The 13535-nt window shown below is 36.9% G+C and overlaps 1 long non-coding RNA gene across 1 annotated transcript; it reads right to left on the bottom strand.

The window, feature by feature from the left end:
* Nucleotides 1-470: 470 nt before the first annotated feature.
* On the bottom strand, nucleotides 471-6841 carry LOC143079787 (uncharacterized). Its single transcript, XR_012979482.1, has 2 exons — nucleotides 6703-6841; nucleotides 471-6003 (listed from the first exon to the last, which is right to left on the bottom strand). It is a non-coding gene; the product is annotated as an uncharacterized LOC143079787 (long non-coding RNA).
* Between the last annotated feature and the right edge of the window lie 6694 nt (nucleotides 6842-13535).

A 13535-nucleotide genomic window follows, 5' to 3' on the forward strand; every position in this document is an offset into this window, starting at 1 on the left:
ATTAAAAGCGAATAGGTAACGAATAGGTAACAGGTTATTTACCGAGCGCTGGAACGGGTACATGCGCTCTAATGGGGTCATTTCATCTTTAAGAACATATTGTTACCGTCTGAGACCTGGACATAATTGAAAATCCTTTTCTAACAGGTGCAACGTATAAAAAAATGTACTATAAGCGAATAGGTAACGAATAGGTAACAGGGTATTAACCGAGCGCTGGAACGGGTACTTGCGCGCTAATAGGGTAATTTCATCTCTAAGAACACATTCTTAGCACCAGAGACCTGAACACAATTAAAAAACGATTTATTTCAAGGTGCAGCGTATACCCCCCGCATTAAAAGCGAATAGGTAACGAATAGGTAACAGGTTATTTACCGAGCGCTGGAACGGGTACATGCGCTCTAATGGGGTCATTTCATCTCTAAGAACACATTATCCTCGAGGCCCAAAACATAACAAATAGATAATAAGGTTTTGGCAGTATTTGGCCACAGCTTTATCTTGAATAAAATATAACATATATGATATATAATATGTATTTAAATTGGCAATCTTGCTCTGAAATATATTTATCAATGTCTGTATTTAATATATATGTAAATTATAATGTGGCTACCGCAAATTATGGCAAACCACTAATATAAATATATTTAAGTAATATGTCTGGTACGAGAAGTTGACTGATGAGCCCTGGTAATCAGAGGCTATCATTACTGTTCACTGAATATATGAATGTTAAATCCAGCGCAGCGAAATGTGCCAAATGTGCTCTGCCAATGTCCACTTTTACATCTACATTGTGTTCACTAGTTGTCTCCTACTCTCCCATCTCAGTACCATTAGCAGAATTAAGCTGAAATATAAACTTAAAAGCAGTATCTGGTTTCTTACAACCATTCAGAACAAATACACATGTAACACAAAATTAATTTACATTGGGAGGGTGGTGGGTTTTTTAAGAAGATTATTTTCTCGTCCAATTTTCGTCTGCTGCAATCTTGCCGACGTATTTCGAAAAGACCAAAGCGAGGTTGCGATCAAACTAATAAACACAAATGTTAAATACCCAACAGTGAACCACCACCTGCCCAAATTAAAATCTTCGAGTTTGTACCCAATGGATAACGGGCTTTAAAATTGTAGATTTTAAATCCTTTTATCCTCGAGGCCCAAAACATAACAAATAGATAATAAGGTTTTGGCAGTATTTGGCCACAGCTTTATCTTGAATAAAATATAACATATATGATATATAATATGTATTTAAATTGGCAATCTTGCTCTGAAATATATTTATCAATGTCTGTATTTAATATATATGTAAATTATAATGTGGCTACCGCAAATTATGGCAAACCACTAATATAAATATATTTAAGTAATATGTCTGGTACGAGAAGTTGACTGATGAGCCCTGGTAATCAGAGGCTATCATTACTGTTCACTGAATATATGAATGTTAAATCCAGCGCAGCGAAATGTGCCAAATTGTCCGATAAGATCAGGGTAACAACTTGATCTGATTGGACAACCGCCACTGAAAAGAGGGGGTGTAGCTGCGCGAAGCTGTGCCAAATACAATTTAATATATTAACTTTCAAGTTACTTCCTAGTAACTTACTTGAAACGTCAGATATGAAATGTTAACATAACAGTTGTATCTATTTACAGTCGGGGAAGGTTAAATTAATGCCAAGATTCCTGATGATCATTTCTAATCCTCCCTGGAGGGTATTCAAAAAAATGTTATTTCCCAAAGACGTCAAATGCACTCCATCTTTCATTAAGAATAATTCATTAGCCTTTATATCAGGGTAACGGAGGTAACAACCATCTGTTTTGGTTAAAAATGATGCTATAGAGGTATTAACCCTCATTCTACATTTTTCCATGGCATTAATATTGTCAGAGTAACGCCAACTTGATCTCGGAATAATTTGAGACCAGACAAAAACTGTGTCCAACATCAGTTGACGCATCCAACTGAACTGTTTCCTTATTAGTTCACAAAGAGTTTTTGAACTTTTTTCCCCTATATCATTGCCTCCAATATGTAAAACTAATATAGTTGGCGGATCTTCATATTTTAACATGGTTCTTATTTGTTGTTTCATGTCCAGCACTTTACCTCCACATTTTCCCTGCCACCAAATATTTACTCCCATCCTCTGCAGCCCCAAGTTTACCCCTCCCGGTCTTCTTCTGGCTTCCCCAAAGGCATGCTTAATAATCGAGGATCCAACGATCCAAACTGTAGCATGTCCTGCAATTCTTAGAAAGCAATTATTACTTGCTTATATTGATGCAGGACATACCATTTATTTACATAATACAATATTATTTAAATGCCAGCTCAAGACTGCATTACAAAATAAGCAAATATAGAAACATATTTACACAAATAAATGTACATATATGATGTTCAGGCATTTAAATCCTAATGTAACGCAAAAAGGCCTGTGACTTCCAACGTCCCATTTCTTTAATTTGTTCATCAGAAATACCTTCTAATGCACATGTAGTTGCCATGCCAATTCTAAAGGAATGGGACTTAAATCCATTGTTTTCTATACCAATTACTGACAGAGACCTTTTTAATAATGCTGAAAACTGGTATCTTGTAAGGGGGGATCCATCAAAATGACAAAATAAAGGTCCCAGATAAGGTGGGCGAACTTTAATAAAATTAGCCATTATTTGTACTGGACATACATTTTTGTTTTTCTGCTTAGAAATAACGATTGTTGTTCCAGAACCAAACTGATCAGTTTTAGATGACGTCAATAAAACCTCTAATCTTGCATCACAAAGCTTTATATTTTCAAATTTTACAGTATGCATCTGCTTATTTTTACAATCAACTGTTATTTCACCTACTCTCATAAAACCATGAAAGGCTAGCGAAAATGAAGCCATAAACAGTTTTGTCTCATACCCGTTTTTGCAAATCACCGCCAGTGACCTCAATAATTTTTCCAATATATCTCTCGTTATGGGTAATCTAGTGTCCTTTTGATTTGGGCCCCCCAACCTTTTTATTCCTTCAATCAATTTTCTGACAACAAATTTCTGTGTATTGTCTTCTAAATTGTTGATTTTATTAAAGTAACTTAAGCCTGAAATATAGCCAGATACTGTTGAGTGGGACAATTTCTTTCTAAACATATAAACAATGAATGATGTCAAGTCATCAAGCGAAATAGGCCAGACATCAGAAAAACCATGATTTTCTCTGAATTTAACAAATATGTCCATGCTATGCAAATATGCTTTCTGTGTACTGGGTGCTAATGAATTTATAAGTAAATGATTCATTTCAGTTCTGAAATCATCGACAGGAATTCTTGTGGGATTGCTGCTGGAGAACTGTCTGCATTCGGGACCAAGTCCATAAAACGTTGTTCCTGAAATCGAGAAAGAGCATCTGCGATTGCATTATGCTCACCCTCAATATGTTGTGCCCTAAATTGTATGTTATTGTTCATAGTGAGAAAAACTAGTTGTCTTATCAATATCATAACTCTCTTTGATTTTGATGTTCTTTTGTTCACAATGCTTACTAATGCCTGATTATCTATTCTCAACAGAATCTTTTTATTTCTAAATGAACGACCCCATATCATGAACGACAGCACGATGGGAATAAGCTCCAAACATGTTATATCCAATAAAATGCTAGTATCAGCCCAACTACTTGGCCACTGGTATTGTACCCAGTGACCTTGAAAATAAGCTCCACAACCTAATAAAACATTACCTGCACTATCAGTGAATAATTCCAGACTTTCATTAGTCGACCAAAATCTATCAGGAAAATAACACTGACCATTGAATTGATCTAGAAAATTTAGCCAAACTCTAGCATCTGCTTTGACCTCTGAATTCAATCTGACAGTATAATAAGGCTTTCCATTCTTAACTGAAGCTATCAAATCGTAAAAACGACGAATAAAAGCACGGGCTGATATAATGGCCCTTGAACAAAATGCCATTAAACCAGTAATTGATTCAAGTTCCTTCAGTGCCATTTTCTTTTTCGACAAGACCTGATCAAGCATAAATTTAAGTTTATCCAGTTTTTCAGGGGGGATTCTAACCAACATAAGTACTGTGTCAATTTCAAGGCCTAAAAATGTGATACATGTGGTAGGACCTACTGTTTTATTCTCTGCTAGTGGAACACCTAGCTGCCTACATACTTCATTAAAAGTGTCCATCAAAATGGTACAATTATCCGTTGAACTTTCACCAGCAAAGAAAAAGTCATCCAAATAGTGGTCTAAAGTCTCAATGCCAGCTTTCAATGCAACTGTTTTATGCAAAAAAGTGGCAAATTTTTCAAAGAGGGCACATGATATAGAACAGCCTTCAGGCAGACATTTATTAATATAATATTTCCCATCAAAGAAAATTCCCAGAAGGTCAAAATCAGCTGGGTGAACCAATAAAATTCTAAAGGCCTGACTAATGTCCATTTTTGCGCAAAGCACGTTATTTCCTAATTCAGAGATCATCCCAACCACTTTATCAAAAGAAGAATACTTTACTTTACAAATTTCTGGATCAATGAAATCATTCACACTCCAGTTTAGAGGATATGACAAGTGAGTTATAAGACGCCATCCACCGTCATTTTTTGAAACAACCCCAATAGGAGATATTCTTAAAGTTGAAATTGGTATTTTTGAAAAGGGGCCCAACATTCTACCAAGATGCACTTCTTTTTGTAATTTTAAATTCGTTTCAGTTTTGTGAACTTCTGCCGAAATGAGATTGCTTGCAAAACTCGAGATCCTTGGACCAGTATAGTTTAATCTAAACCCCTCTATAAATCCCAATAATAACATTGCTGCATCAGTTTTGTTTTCATAATTTGACAGTAATTCTCTTAAAGATTTAATTTTGACTGGGGTTTTGCCTTTGTCCCATAAATGCTCCAGGAGAACGGAATCTTGTGTTATTTTGCATTTGCCTAGGTGCAAAGGGTTGAAAATTAGATGCTGTTTTTTGTGGTGCTTGAGGCCGGGCTGATCTGAATCTCTGAACAATCCCAGGTGACTGAGGATTATTAGAGTTAGTCACTTTGCTATTAGTGCAATATATAACCGGATGTACCCCACTGCATTTTAAACAAGCATGTTTGTATGTGCAATATTGTTGGGTGCACGTCCCATTATAATTATATGCATAGCATTTAAGAAAATTGTTTGTTGGTTTTTGTGCAATATTGAACTCTGGCCCATTAATTGGACCTGCTGGTTGCATATACAATAACCATAGCTCAGTGTCTATGACAGACCAGGATCCAGCAGGCTCCTGTGATCTACGTAGTCTAAACTGTTCATCATACAATTTCCATCCTAAACCTGCATAGCGTTTAGCCCCTAACCTGACAGTTTGCATATACTTCAACAGTTCTTGGAACTGAGATGTATGTATAGTACAATAAATACTGATATATATTAAAAAGGCATCCGTCCATATACCTATTGTGTTAATTCTTGTATCCTGTTGCTTAGGTTGTAATATAATCTGTCCCTGATTAAATGTAAGTGTTTGATTCACTCCTGTTATGTTTTGTGAATTATTTAACAAACTGCCCATATCTACATATTCCCCATTTATTACTTTTTGTTTGACATTTTGCGATACGTTTCGCGCTATGTCATCTGACGCCTTAACCGTTTCAATGGGTAAGGCATAACCTGTGTTAATTAGGGGTTGGTGTAATGTTGTATTACCTGGAGCAGGGTAAATTGTTTCTGCTGTCAGTGTTGCTGGGATCATTATTGGACTGTGTGGTAGTACATTAGTTGTCACTGTGTTTGAGCCGAGCTGTACAGGTGGTGTTCCACTTGTTCTAGGTAATCTATCTGCAATATTAGCAGTCGCCTCTTCCTGTTGCTGTTTCGACTTCTTTGCAGCAGCCGCTGCACCTCCATTATTTGCCCTGCTTGTCGGCACCCTTTTTCTGCCGGACCTCCTATACATGATCTGAAACTTAAAGTGTATGTGTTATCTTCATTCAAATACATGTGCTTTACCTTATATATATATATAAAATATTAAAAGTGAATATCCAAAAAACATACGTATTTCACAAATCTCTCTCCGATTATATGTCTATAGTTTGCTCTTTCGTGTTATTCTCAGGATATATAAACTAAGAATCAATTACTACTTACTAAAATGATTGTTTTGCCATTTGTGCAAATCCGAAACATACGAGTTTATCAAAGCCGGTTCCGGTTTTTATGCCCACCGTTAACCGGAAGTTTGTCATTACAAGTTTGTCAATAAATAGAGTCGAAACACTCAACTTTTTGCTCATTTTTGTCCTGTATTTAGATGAACTAAGTCATCGACTGCATCAATTTATATGCTGACAATAAGCTATTTCAAAATTTCATTGTGAAAATATTTGGTTGATTTGAAAACCCCTTATATCACTAAAGTACGGCAATAACAGTTAAATTCCTTCACATTTTCAAATTGCATAAAAATATAATGTCTAACACAATCTTGGTTTGATTTATTTTTGGCTGTGACCGTTTACTTAAATTCGACATTCATTTGCACATTAAATTTTTGTATGTTTTTAAATGTCGTTTTTAACTAAAATTTCAAGACATCGGGATTAAATCGATATCAATCCGTCTTTATCGTATATCAAAATAAACTTATAGCCCTTTATCAAACCTATTTCAGGTGTTATTTCAACTTTTTTAAGAAGATTATTTTCTCGTCCAATTTTCGTCTGCTGCAATCTTGCCGACGTATTTCGAAAAGACCAAAGCGAGGTTGCGATCAAACTAATAAACACAAATGTTAAATACCCAACAGTTAACCACCACCTGCCCAAATTAAAATCTTCGAGTTTGTACCCAATGGATAACGGGCTTTAAAATTGTAGATTTTAAATCCTTTTGTTACCGTCTGAGACCTGGACGTAATTGAAAATCCTTTTCTAACAGGTGCAACGTATAAATAAATGTATTATAAGCGAATAGGTAACGAATAGGTAACAGGGTATTAACCGAGCGCTGGAACGGGTACATGTGCGCTAATAGGGTCATTTCATCTCTAAGAACACATTCCTACCACCAGAGACCTGAACACAATTAAAAAACGATTTATTTCAAGGTGCACCGTATACCCCGCGCATTAAAAGCGAATAGGTAACGAATAGGTAACGAATAGGTAACAGGGTATTAACCGAGCGCTGGAACGGGTACATGCGCGCTAATAGGGTCATTTCATCTCTAAGAACACATTCCTACCACCAGAGACCTGAACACAATTAAAAAACGATTTATTTCAAGGTGCACCGTATACCCCGTGCATTAAAAGCGAATAAGTAACGAATAGGTAACAAGTTATTTACCGAGCGCTGGAACGGGTACATGCGCTCTAATGGGGTCATTTCATCTTTAAGAACATATTGTTACCGTCTGAGACCTGGACATAATTGAAAATCCTTTTCTAACAGGTGCAACGTATAAAAAAATGTATTATAAGCGAATAGGTAACGAATAGGTAACGAATAGGTAACAGGGTATTAACCGAGCGCTGGAACGGGTACATGCGCGCTAATAGGGTCATTTCATCTCTAAGAACACATTCTTACCACCAGAGGCCTGAACACAATTAAAAAACGATTTATTTCAAGGTACACCGTATACCCCGCGCATTAAAAGCGAATAGGTAACGAATAGGTAACAGGTTATTTACCGAGCGCTGGAACGGGTACATGCGCTCTAATGGGGTCATTTCATCTTTAAGAACATATTGTTACCGTCTGAGACCTGGACATAATTGAAAATCCTTTTCTAACAGGTGCAACGTATAAAAAAATGTACTATAAGCGAATAGGTAACGAATAGGTAACAGGGTATTAACCGAGCGCTGGAACGGGTACTTGCGCGCTAATAGGGTAATTTCATCTCTAAGAACACATTCTTAGCACCAGAGACCTGAACACAATTAAAAAACGATTTATTTCAAGGTGCAGCGTATACCCCCCGCATTAAAAGCGAATAGGTAACGAATAGGTAACAGGTTATTTACCGAGCGCTGGAACGGGTACATGCGCTCTAATGGGGTCATTTCATCTCTAAGAACACATTGTTACCGTCTGAGACCTGGACGTAATTGAAAATCCTTTTCTAACAGGTGCAACGTATAAATAAATGTATTATAAGCGAATAGGTAACGAATAGGTAACAGGGTATTAACCGAGCGCTGGAACGGGTACATGCGCGCTAATAGGGTCATTTCATCTCTAAGAACACATTCTTACCACCAGAGACCTGAACACAATTAAAAAACGATTTATTTCAAGGTGCACCGTATACCCCGCGCATTAAAAGCGAATAGGTAACGAATAGGTAACAGGGTATTAACCGAGCGCTGGAACGGGTACATGCGCGCTAATAGGGTCATTTCATCTCTAAGAACACATTCCTACCACCAGAGACCTGAACACAATTAAAAAACGATTTATTTCAAGGTGCACCGTATACCCCGCGCATTAAAAGCGAATAAGTAACGAATAGGTAACAGGTTATTTACCGAGCGCTGGAACGGGTACATGCGCTCTAATGGGGTCATTTCATCTTTAAGAACATATTGTTACCGTCTGAGACCTGGACATAATTGAAAATCCTTTTCTAACAGGTGCAACGTATAAAAAAATGTATTATAAGCGAATAGGTAACGAATAGGTTACAGGGTATTAACCGAGCGCTGGAACGGGTACTTGCGCGCTAATAGGGTAATTTCATCTCTAAGAACACATTCTTAGCACCAGAGACCTGAACACAATTAAAAAACGATTTATTTCAAGGTGCAGCGTATACCCCCCGCATTAAAAGCGAATAGGTAACGAATAGGTAACAGGTTATTTACCGAGCGCTGGAACGGGTACATGCGCTCTAATGGGGTCATTTCATCTCTAAGAACACATTGTTACCGTCTGAGACCTGGACGTAATTGAAAATCCTTTTCTAACAGGTGCAACGTATAAATAAATGTATTATAAGCGAATAGGTAACGAATAGGTAACAGGGTATTAACCGAGCGCTGGAACGGGTACATGCGCGCTAATAGGGTCATTTCATCTCTAAGAACACATTCTTACCACCAGAGACCTGAACACAATTAAAAAACGATTTATTTCAAGGTGCACCGTATACCCCGCGCATTAAAAGCGAATAGGTAACGAATAGGTAACAGGGTATTAACCGAGCGCTGGAACGGGTACATGCGCGCTAATAGGGTCATTTCATCTCTAAGAACACATTCCTACCACCAGAGACCTGAACACAATTAAAAAACGATTTATTTCAAGGTGCACCGTATACCCCGCGCATTAAAAGCGAATAAGTAACGAATAGGTAACAGGTTATTTACCGAGCGCTGGAACGGGTACATGCGCTCTAATGGGGTCATTTCATCTTTAAGAACATATTGTTACCGTCTGAGACCTGGACATAATTGAAAATCCTTTTCTAACAGGTGCAACGTATAAAAAAATGTATTATAAGCGAATAGGTAACGAATAAGTTACAGGGTATTAACCGAGCGCTGGAACGGGTACATGCGCGCTAATAGGGTCATTTCATCTCTAAGAACACATTCTTACCACCAGAGGCCTGAACACAATTAAAAAACGATCTATTTCAAGGTACACCGTATACCCCGCGCATTAAAAGCGAATAGGTAACGAATAGGTAACAGGTTATTTACCGAGGGCTGGAACGAGTACATGCGCTCTAATGGGGTCATTTCATCTTTAAGAACATATTGTTACCGTCTGAGACCTGGACATAATTGAAAATCCTTTTCTAACAGGTGCAACGTATAAAAAAATGTATTATAAGCGAATAGGTAACGAATAGGTAACAGGGTATTAACCGAGCGCTGGAACGGGTACATGCGCGCTAATAGGGTAATTTCATCTCTAAGAACACATTCTTAGCACCAGAGACCTGAACACAATTAAAAAACGATTTATTTCAAGGTGCAGCGTATACCCCCCGCATTAAAAGGGAATAGGTAACGAATAGGTAACAGGTTTTTTACCGAGCGCTGGAACGGGTACATGCGCTCTAATGGGGTCATTTCATCTCTAAGAACACATTGTTACCGTCTGAGACCTGGACATAATTGAAAATCCTTTTCTAACAGGTGCAACGTATAAAAAAATGTATTATAAGCGAATAGGTAACGAATAGGTAACAGGGTATTAACCGAGCGCTGGAACGGGTACATGCGCGCTAATAGGGTAATTTCATCTCTAAGAACACATTCTTACCACCAGAGACCTGAACACAATTAAAAAACGATTTATTTCAAGGTGCACCGTATACCCCGCGCATTAAAAGCGAATAAGTAACGAATATGTAACAGGTTATTTACCGAGCGCTGGAACGGGTACATGCGCTCTAATGGGGTCATTTCATCTCTAAGAACACATTGTTACCACCAGAGATATGAATTTAATTGAAAATCCTTTTCTAAAAGGTGCAACGTACAACAAACGTACTATAAGTGAATAGGTAACGAATAGGTAACATGGTATTAACCGATCGCTGGAACGAGTTCATATGCGCTTCAAGGGGTATTTCATCTATAAGAACACATTATTACCACCAGAGATATGAACACAATTGGAAATCCTTTTCTTAAAGGTGCAACGTACAACAAACTTTTTAAAAGCGAATTAGTAACGAATATTTAACAGGGTATTATCCGACCGCTGGAACGGATACAAATGCACTTATAGAGTTATATCACCTCTAAGAGCCCAAATCTTCCACCAGAGACAACAAAACAATTGAAAATCATGTTTTAAAAGGTGCAACGTAAGATACACGTATTATAAGCGAATTATAAGCGAGTGATGGAACGAATTAAACAAGGTAATAGCATGCTCCGAAACGATGTACACCCTGCTTACATGTTTAACTCTACCACATTATGTAAGTATGTGCCTGCCCCTAGACAAGAGCCTGAAATTAAGTAGTTATCGTTTGTTTTTGTGTTACATATTTCCGTTTATTTTTTTTTGTATATGAAATACGGCCGTCAGTTTTGTTGTTTGAATTGTATGAGGTTGTCATGTCTGAGCCTTTTATAGGTGACTACACGGTTTGGGCTATGCTCATTGTTGAAGGCCGTACAGTGAACTATAGTTGATAATTTCTGTGTCATTTTGGTCTAATGTGGAGTGTTGTCTCATTGGCAATCATACCACATCTTCGTTTTTACGCAAGCGCTAACACGGTGATTTCATCCCGTCGAACCAAGATCCATCTTCAAACATACGGACATAAAGCAGTTAAAAGGTAGAACGTATAAAAAACAAGTAAGGAACAAATGCGTATCGAACATGAAGTAAAAGGATCGGTTGAGCACAAACACATATAAATAGGTCATAAAAAGATCATTTTACCTCAACCAATTCAGAACTATTACCATATGTAAGACTATTAACAACTAGGTTTGTAATTGCTAGCAATAACGGAAGGCACCCCTTCCCCCTATTACCAGGTGAGCGGCAGCCATTTTGACAATTCCAAAGTCAAAGAGAGCATCTACAGATGTCTAGTAACATTTTTGCAAAGTTTCATTAAGTTTGAACATTTTAAATTTTTGATTTTTTTGCTGTTTCCATGGTTACGGCGGCCATTTTGAAAATTCTAACTTCAAAATCCAACTCTGCCTATGCCAGTTACCATTCCTGTAAAGTTTCATCCAGTTTGCGGAAAATTCTTATTTTTGAATTTTTTGACCTTTTTTGCATTGTTTCCATGGTAACAAGACCTATTTTGGAAATTCCAGCTCCAATGTTGCTCATCATTACTGTGAAGTTTCATGAAGTTTTGAGCATTTTTAGAATTTTGAAAATTTTGGTGTAGTTTCCATGGAAACATAGTAGTTCCAATGATCGCCAAAATCATCCAACACCTGTATATAGTGGGCACCTACATTGTTTTAAAATATGATGATTCTAAGTTGAAGCATATCCAAACAGTTCACCAAAAACCAAAAACTCATTTTTTCACAATTGTGCCGTTTCCATGGTAACGGCAGCCATATTAAACTTCCATGCCATAATTAAAAAGGGGGAAGGATATTAAAAATCAAATAAGTAACGAATAGGTAACGAATAGGGAATAGGGAATAGGTAACGAATAGGTAACGAATAGGGAATAGGGAATAGGTAACGAATAGGTAACGAATAGGGAATAGGGAATAGGTAACGAATAGGCAACGAATAGGGAATAGGGAATAGGTAACGAATAGGTAACGAATAGGGAATAGGGAATAGGTAACGAATAGTCAACGAATGGGGAATAGGGAATAGGTAACGAATAGGGAATAGGGAATAGGTAACCAACTTGACGCCCATCCATCTTATTCCACAATCAAGTTTAAATATTTATAACTTTTCAAATGAGTGCAAAACCCAAAATCAAAATAAAACAAGGCAAACATGTTAAAGATAGGCGAAAGGGATATTCAAACTTCCAGCTGAAGACAAATTGACAGCGTCATGGCCCAACGACGAACAATCAAAGTACAAGCATTTACAAAATAAACAAAAACAAAGCAAACACTGAACAACACGAAAAGTCATTATGCAAATGTCTATAACAGCTGGTAAGCACTGGTATCAGCACGTTGATAGTAAAGTTAAAAACCATACGAAAGAATGACATAATGGTTGGTTGTATGTGATGTATATTTTGATAAAAAGTTATTATTTTATTTCCTACATTTTATTTTTATTTGTATAGATCAGTTGGATAGCTCTAAACCAATGAGCTGCCGTTCATCAATCATCTTCACTTATATTCACATTACTTACGCATGAAGCGGCAACTATCGTTACCTGTAAAATAACTGGCCGACATTGCTAGTTGAATAAATATAGGTCTGAAACAATGTCTGCTAACTACTACATACAATTTTATGACCATAACGTGTTTTGTGGTTTACGCATAATGTATTCTTCTTTTTCTTTTAACCGAACGCCTTCCTATATACTGAAACATTCATCTTCTTGATATTTGATTAGTTTATAGTATCTTGGTTGTGATGGTTTGGATGTTTCCGTAGCCTAGAAAAAAATACCAGTAAAACTCCCTTGTGTAACCAGAATTTATAACAGAATTAACATGAACACATCACGGTTGTAATGAACTTGACATAGTATAAGCAAGTACATGTTTGTCAAAATGTTAGAATATTTTTTTGAACCCCTAAATTTCGTTTTGTTCATATATTGAATAAAGGTGTAAACACTATATATTTTATCAACTTTGTTAACTTCAATTTCATCAATATACTCTTTCTGCTTTGTATGAGTGCATCTTTATACTCGACTCGTCTCTGTGGTAGATGGTTTTTCTTTTTTTCATCTTTAGGATTGATTGTCTCATCACCTCAATTTTAAATTATGTGTGATGAACAGCTTTTTCGAAATCAAAGAGTTCCTTGTAGGTAAGTAGTGTCTAAACTTCAGT

Source organism: Mytilus galloprovincialis, chromosome 6 (genome assembly GCF_965363235.1).
Source record: "Mytilus galloprovincialis chromosome 6, xbMytGall1.hap1.1, whole genome shotgun sequence".
NCBI lineage: Eukaryota > Metazoa > Mollusca > Bivalvia > Mytilida > Mytilidae > Mytilus > Mytilus galloprovincialis.